The sequence below is a fragment of the Calidris pugnax genome, unplaced genomic scaffold, assembly GCF_001431845.1.
Source record: "Calidris pugnax isolate Ruff unplaced genomic scaffold, ASM143184v1 scaffold273, whole genome shotgun sequence".
Classification (NCBI taxonomy): domain Eukaryota; kingdom Metazoa; phylum Chordata; class Aves; order Charadriiformes; family Scolopacidae; genus Calidris; species Calidris pugnax.
This window is the reverse complement of record NW_015094508.1, coordinates 14,995,295-15,002,370: the sequence shown is the minus strand read 5'-3', so window position 1 is coordinate 15,002,370 and position 7,076 is coordinate 14,995,295.

Genomic DNA, 7,076 nt, shown 5'->3' with positions numbered 1-7,076 from the left:
CTCCCGCCGCCTCCCGCAGCGCCGCCGGGCCCTGGCGGACCCCTCAGGGCTGCGGCCGCCTGCGGAGCTCCCTGCCGGTGCCGCTCGGTTCCCCCCGTGCTGGCGGGCGGCAAGGCGGGGGGGTCCGAGGGGGCTTGGGAGGGCGAACCGCCCTCAGGGGTGCCCGGGGGAAGGGAGGAGGGAGGGCGGCGGCGGCCCCGCCGACAGAGAGGCCTCCATCCGGCCGGCTCAGCCCCATCGCCGTCCCACAGAGCTCGGCCACGGCGGTGCGGCCCAACAGGCGTCTGCGGCCCGGGGGGGCCTCCAGGGGCCCGGGGTCCGGCCACGACCGCTGCCCGGCCACGGGTGGTGGGATGTCTTCTCCCCCCCGGGAGCTGGGCGTCCCTCGCAGCCGGTGTCCGCCTCGGGCACAAACTTCTCCTTGGTCAGTGGGCTACACACCTTAACCCAAAAACATCGCTCCTGGCTTCAGCACTCCTTGGGAGAGCTGAAATTTTTTTTGGCAATGTTGTGGGGTTTTTTTATTTTCCTTTAAGGATGACCTAAAGTAGTGCCTTCTCGTTCCCATCCCAACTGTCTTTGGAGAAGCATCTTAAATGTTGGCATTCATGAAGCATCGATGTTACTGCCTCCAGATCAATGAATGCTTTAAACAACTGAAAGTGGGCCGATTTAGATTAAAGGAAGAAATTCTTTACTGTGAGGGTGGTGAGGCACTGGAACAGGTTGCCCAGAGAAGCTGTGGATGCCCCATCCCTGGAGGTGTTCAAGGCCAGGCTGGATGGGGCTTTGAGCAACCTGGTCTGGTGGGAGGTGTCCCTGCCCATGGCAGGGGGGTTGGAACTTGATGATCTTTGAGGTCCTTTCTAACCCAAACCATTCTGTAAGTCTGTGATTCTAGTTGAAGCTCCTTGAGCCATTTTGACTGTTAGAACAAGCCTGATCTTTTGACGTCAGCGTGATGTGTTTTTTATCAAAGTTGTTGATGCACATGCACAAGTTCACCTGGTAGATCTGTCAAAAAGAGTGCTTGGAGAGAGCCATGCCTGGGCCAGGATCAATTATCTCTTCACTTTGAATTCCTGGGAGGGTCAGCTGTGGTCCTTTAGCTTCTGTTCTCACTCAACATCTTCTAGAGCAGCTGGCTTCAGAAACAAAAATGAGGGAACAACTAACAATAACCCTTTTTTCTCTTTTTGTCCAAGTTTCCACAGCATGTATGAAGTAAAGCTCTTCTTTCAGCCACAAAATATTTCTTGGAAATGAGTGAATATTCCTGAGGTATTTAAATAAATGAAATTTTGCTGACTCACTTTTAGCAATCGAAATAGCTTCTACGGTGGGATTTGAATGAGGAAATGTGAGCAGATGGTTGACCTTGGGGGAGATGCTGCATCTGAATCAAGAGTACATGAAAAAGGAGAAGGAGTATGCACATGGTGACTGAGACAAGTTTAATTTTTGCAGTATTACTTCCTGCCTATTAGGCTGTTAACCTGCCTCTTCCAAAATTACTGGTATTAGTAAACATGGGGAAAAAAAAAAAAAAGACAAATCCGCACTTTGGATACAAAGACATAAAACCCACTACTGACCTAAAGATGGAAGATGTTACATCCTCTTCAAAGGACAGGAAGAAATTATAGGAAAAAACTTCAAGATTTCTAAAGAGCATTCAAGTAAGGAGTAATGAATGCTTTCATCAACATGATTGGATCAAATCATTTTAAGTGGCAAAGTTATTAATGGATTGCACTGGTTATCAGGAAAACTGTTGCTGAATTTGTATCTACTCCACTACTGAAATATACAGCTTTTTGAAAGATTAGACATGTTGATCTCTTCCAGTCTGTAAAGCTTTGGGTGTAGCTCAGAGCAAAGTGAAACAAATACCTGTGAAACCCTGTCATTTTAAAATGTATTATTATGTGTAGTAATACCTAAAGTATCTGGTATCTCTCAGTAATGTTTCCTACTTTACTAGAGAGCTGTAAACATCCCTTTATGCACTTACTAGAAACTCGTTGGCCTTTGCTTCCACAAGTAATTAGACCTTTTGTATCTTCTTCCTTTTTTTTAATGCTCAAAGTAAGACTCTTCATAATCTGGATTTTAAAACCATACATATTCTGCTTTATAAAAAACAGAAAAACAGTCCCCTCTAACATGTCTCACACTAATCATGTTTGAAGAGGTTTGTCTCTGTTTCTAATGCACTGTAACTGCTAAAATAGCAGGCTTATAATCTGTCACTGGGTCTCTATGAACTTGTGGGAATGCAGATTTAAATAATTGGGAGGGAAGCAGGGTAGAAGAGGAAGCTTTTTTGGGACAAAGTAGGAAACATTTCTGCAGCAACCCAACCCGAGGAACATTTATGTGGAAGCTTTGACTTTAAAAGGGAGCTTTTTGGTGGTTTGACACTTCAGCATTTGTCTATGTGTCTGCTTGAGAAGAGTTAATAAAAAACAGAGCAAACTCTTCGCTTATCTTGATTGAAGAGCAGCTTACTGTGGTTTAGATTGAACCTGCCATTTTACTAATTTTAACTGAATTAAAAACAATGGCAGCCTGTAAACCAAAATCACGACATCCATACAAACTTTTGTTCCTATTTGAAAAGAGTGAAAAAATAAAAATCACATTGTTGGTCAAACTACTGAAATCCCTACACATGAACAAGCCTGAGCTGTCAAAGAAAGTGGATTCCAGGAATTAAACACTTTAATAGCTTAAGAGAGACCAGGTACAACGAAAATGAAAGGCAGTGCCAAGATACTGAAAAATACCATCTTAGCTCTTTTATTCACAGCTATGCTGGGCTCACTGAAGATGCCATGAAGAGAAGGAAAATTGAAATCGTACTATCTGTTCATCGTGTATTGTGTTCTTTCCAGTCTGCAGCTATAACAGCATGGATGAATAGTGACACCTCTGCTTCTATGGAAAAGAAAAACAGAGTAATTTAGCCAGTAGGAATGTCACTTCAGCACTCAAAATTAATTTCGCTGTTAAAAAAAGCTTTCCATTGTTTTTAGTCTCTTAAAAATTAGCATTTTAATGGTAAACATTCACTGTTATACTTTGTCATTTTAACAGTCAGATACTTTGCCTTTTCATATGTCCTTGGCATCTATTTTAATCATGTGAGTAACAAAAGAGTAACAGGATCTTTTTCTCCAAATGACATGAAATAGATTCCATTCTGAAAGGTAGCAGAAAAAATGGCTTAATGGGGCATTGTCTATCTGTATTTTTCCTATGATATCTGATTTATTTAGAGGCTGCTCTAAATCTGTTGTTAATGATTTCAAAATGAGCCTTTGAACAGAAGAATTACTGTTGTTTAAATATTTGAAGTTTTTCAGTGGATTCTGCTTCTGAGGTTTGGTCTCTTCCTCCTTCTTATTGCCCATTCCTATTAATAGAAGTTTTTCAGAACAAACCCTGGCTGCCATCCCATGTTTGCAGCTCTCATGGCTTTAAATGACGCCATCAGTAACATCTGGGCAGCAAAGCCCTTCCAGTTGTTTGCAGCTGAGTTCCTATTATCTTCTTCTTACCTGAGAAGGCAGTGGATCTACGTTACTTTCAACTTCATTACTCCTCATGGCTAACAGATGTGAAAAGTCATTTTTATCTGTAAGACAAGCACATAAAGCCCTAAAGAGTCAAAGTAAGTAGGCTGATTGAATGAGAAGTGATCATTTTTAAGTGACCGTGTGGATGAATAGAAGAGGTGACAAGTTACTCCTGTGGCCATTTCGTACTTCATCTGGCCACTTGGACAATCCCTCCTTGCATTCATTAAGCAACCTCTACTGAGCAGTATTCATCCTGTCAAAGCATCTTACAAAATTTCTGACTGGACAGAAAAAAAGGATTGTAGGAATAGATTAAATAGTGTTTTCTTCATTTTATGGGAAAGAGTATGTCTGTTTCTGCTTTTCAAGCAAACAAACATATTTGTTATTCTCTACTAAGAAAATCTAAGCATCCTTACTGGTGCTGATACTGAATCTGAGAGGGAGCCATATTTGTTCTGGGCAGCTGACAAATGTCAGGATGTTAATGTTACCCACACTCTTTGTTGTTGTGAACTGTAGAGACTGTGAACATGATGGATTAATATAAACATATGTTTTTAGTTGCATACTTTATAACCAAAGCAGAGACATTTCAGTAATATACAGAGGAACCAAGGGAGTTTATATGTCTTAATGCAAATAAAAATCATCTGAAATGCATACTACATCTACTATTAGAAAAGAGTAAAATAATTAAAGTGTATGGCAAGACACTTTGTTATAGCTAACCAAATTCTGGAAACTTGAAATAAAGAGGCTAAGAGTAGAATCATAATGTTTGTATCCACTCCTCAGGTGGAAATCAATTTCACCATAGCTACTCCTCTCTGAAGAGTATTTCTCAGGTTTCTGGAAGAAGGTTTGTTTTCTTTTGTTTGTGTTTTTTTTTTCTTTTCTGAGTTTGACATGTGTAGTCATGCTGTGTCTCACCTAAGACATTTGTTTAAAAACACAGCAGTGGCTACTCTTTCACATGGTTAAAAACAAACAAGTTTGGTTCTGTTTGGATTACTGCAAAGTCTCTAATGGCATTACCAAGAGCAGCGATGGCAGAACATAAAAAGCCCTATTTTCTAGCCATTGTTATAAGATCACAGCAAAGTATGCAACTTCAGTACAGGGAAGGATGAGAGAGAGGTTGCTTTTTATTTCTAAACAGACCTGACAATGTTTTAAAAATGTTCTATAGAAGCTAATGACTCTGTGACTTGAAGGCCCTGCGTTTAGCTTGGTAAAGAACTTGCAGAGAAAGCATGATTCAAGCTTTTGAATTTCAGCACATTGTCAAGGTGAAAACCTGCTTTTAGCAAAAAAGAGGAGCTAAATGAACAAGTTTAGTGGTGAAGTCACCACAGGTAATACAAAAGCAAGCCCCGGTACTGACTATAATCCATGTACTGTACATGGAGTACTGTACATAATCCATGTACACCCAATGCACTGTTGATGTGGTCACAAAAGACTTTATCAGTGTGAAAATATCTACCTTTGATTAAAAAAAAAAAAAATAGTTGAAGGCCCCAGACCAACTTCTCCCCACCTAAATTTTAAGTTTTCCAGCAGCTACAAAAAAGAATGAAAAGTTTTCAATGCAGTCAGTCCCATGATTCTACTTAGTTTTGTCAGAAAACAAAGCCCTTTGTATGAATAGAAAATTTTGACCAGTCCCACTGAAATCTTCACTAAAAAGTAGTGAGACATTGGACAACACACTCGAGAAGAATTCAGATCGTCTGGATACTGAAATCTTACCTTTAGGGTCGTAGGTAGCATAGACAAATTAAGAATGTTCAAGGCAGGGTAAAAACCTTAAAATGCAGGACAGAACCAGGTCAAGAAAAAAACAAAACTGTTTTCATTGTCAATATTCATTATGTTACCACATAGTGGTAAGAAAAGACAAACCCATACACTGAAATATCACCAAAGGTAGCAGAAATTAAATGGATGAGATAATCAGAAGTGGATAGTGCTTGCAGGATTTTACAGTGGACCACCAGAGAGAGAAGATGCAATCAGTTTGTATGTGTCAGCCAGTTAGGGTGTAGCTCAGACTTACCCAGCAGGGTATTCAGCAACTGAGGGAGAAGAGGAAAACAGTATTTCTAAATACTGTAAAGTATTTTTTAATTTGTTAAAAGTATGGAAATTAAGTGCTATTAAAAAGGGTCTCTCAGATTTTACAAATATTTCTTTACCATCAAGATATTCAGAACGACATCTTGTAACTGATGTCTATGGCTAAGCAGCACATATGCACTATTATGTAGTTCCCATTTTTTTGCTGTAGGATTATTTTTAAAAGACTAAACATCAGTCAAACCATTCATGTTCTGTAGGAAATATTATTTAAAAGAGGCTAAAATAGATGGGAACTGCATTAAATGAGAAAATAGTGGAAACAAATGAATGTATAATGGCTGCTTAAGCAAGGAATATTAAGCAATAATAAACCTTTTTTTTTTTATTTCTGTGTCTGTTGGAGAATAGTCCAAAATCAGTGAAGATAATGAAAATACTCCACTGAATTCAGTGGGATTTGGATCCCATGGATGGAAAACTAGTATCTGTTGGTAAATAGCTGATGCATCTACTGTGCTTATATCCTAAGCCACTGGAGGTGAAAAGTCTTTTCTATTTTTAAGTAGAAAGGATGATGGATGACACACAGTTTCCAAGAGGAGCTGCAGAGTGTTAGCAGTGGTCAGTTCTACTCCTGGCAGCCGGAGTCATGTTTGATGAAAGATGCATTTCTGCATCCTGGATGAGGCTTTCCCAACAGGCTCATGCTGTTTGCATGGTAATGAAGCGCTCCCAAAAGGGGTTGAAAGTATGCAGCAGGACTAATGAGATTTTAGCACGCTACTCGAATCAGTCTGCTAGCCACATTTCACAGGCTGCAGTCAGTGCCTGCTGCGGGGGATGAGAGGTAATGTTCCTTTTTAATTACACAGCCTCGGTGTGAGCGGTGCGGTGGGTCCAGCTTGGCCTTTGCAGGTCACATAGTAGAGGATGGAAGGCAACGTCTTAGCCCCAAGGAGCAGGGTGGCGCACCTGGCTTTAGAGGAAGAGGTAGGAAGACGTCAACAGGGACGCCAGAGAAACAGAGATGGGAAGTCAGCTTTTCTGTGGTGTGCCCCGCTCCATCTTGGGATGTTAAGGACAATGACAGTGCTGTTGTTGCTCAAAAGGTAATATCCCGTGCAACAGCATAAATCTTCTCACTTGAAACCATGAATATTTATTCTCCCAGCCCACAAAAATGAGGTGAGAGAGAAAGAGACATAGAATTAAACAATGGAAAAAGTGGCTGGCAACGAAGGGAGGAAAAGAATCCCTCAAGGCCGTGGAGAAAGTTGATATCAAAATGTAGTGGTATCACCAAGAGGCCAGGGACCAAGTTCTGGGGCTGATCTCTGCCCCTGGACCTCCATCCTCTGGGGTGATGGGGTGGAGGAGCTGGTCTTGCTTTTCCCTCAGAGAACATCT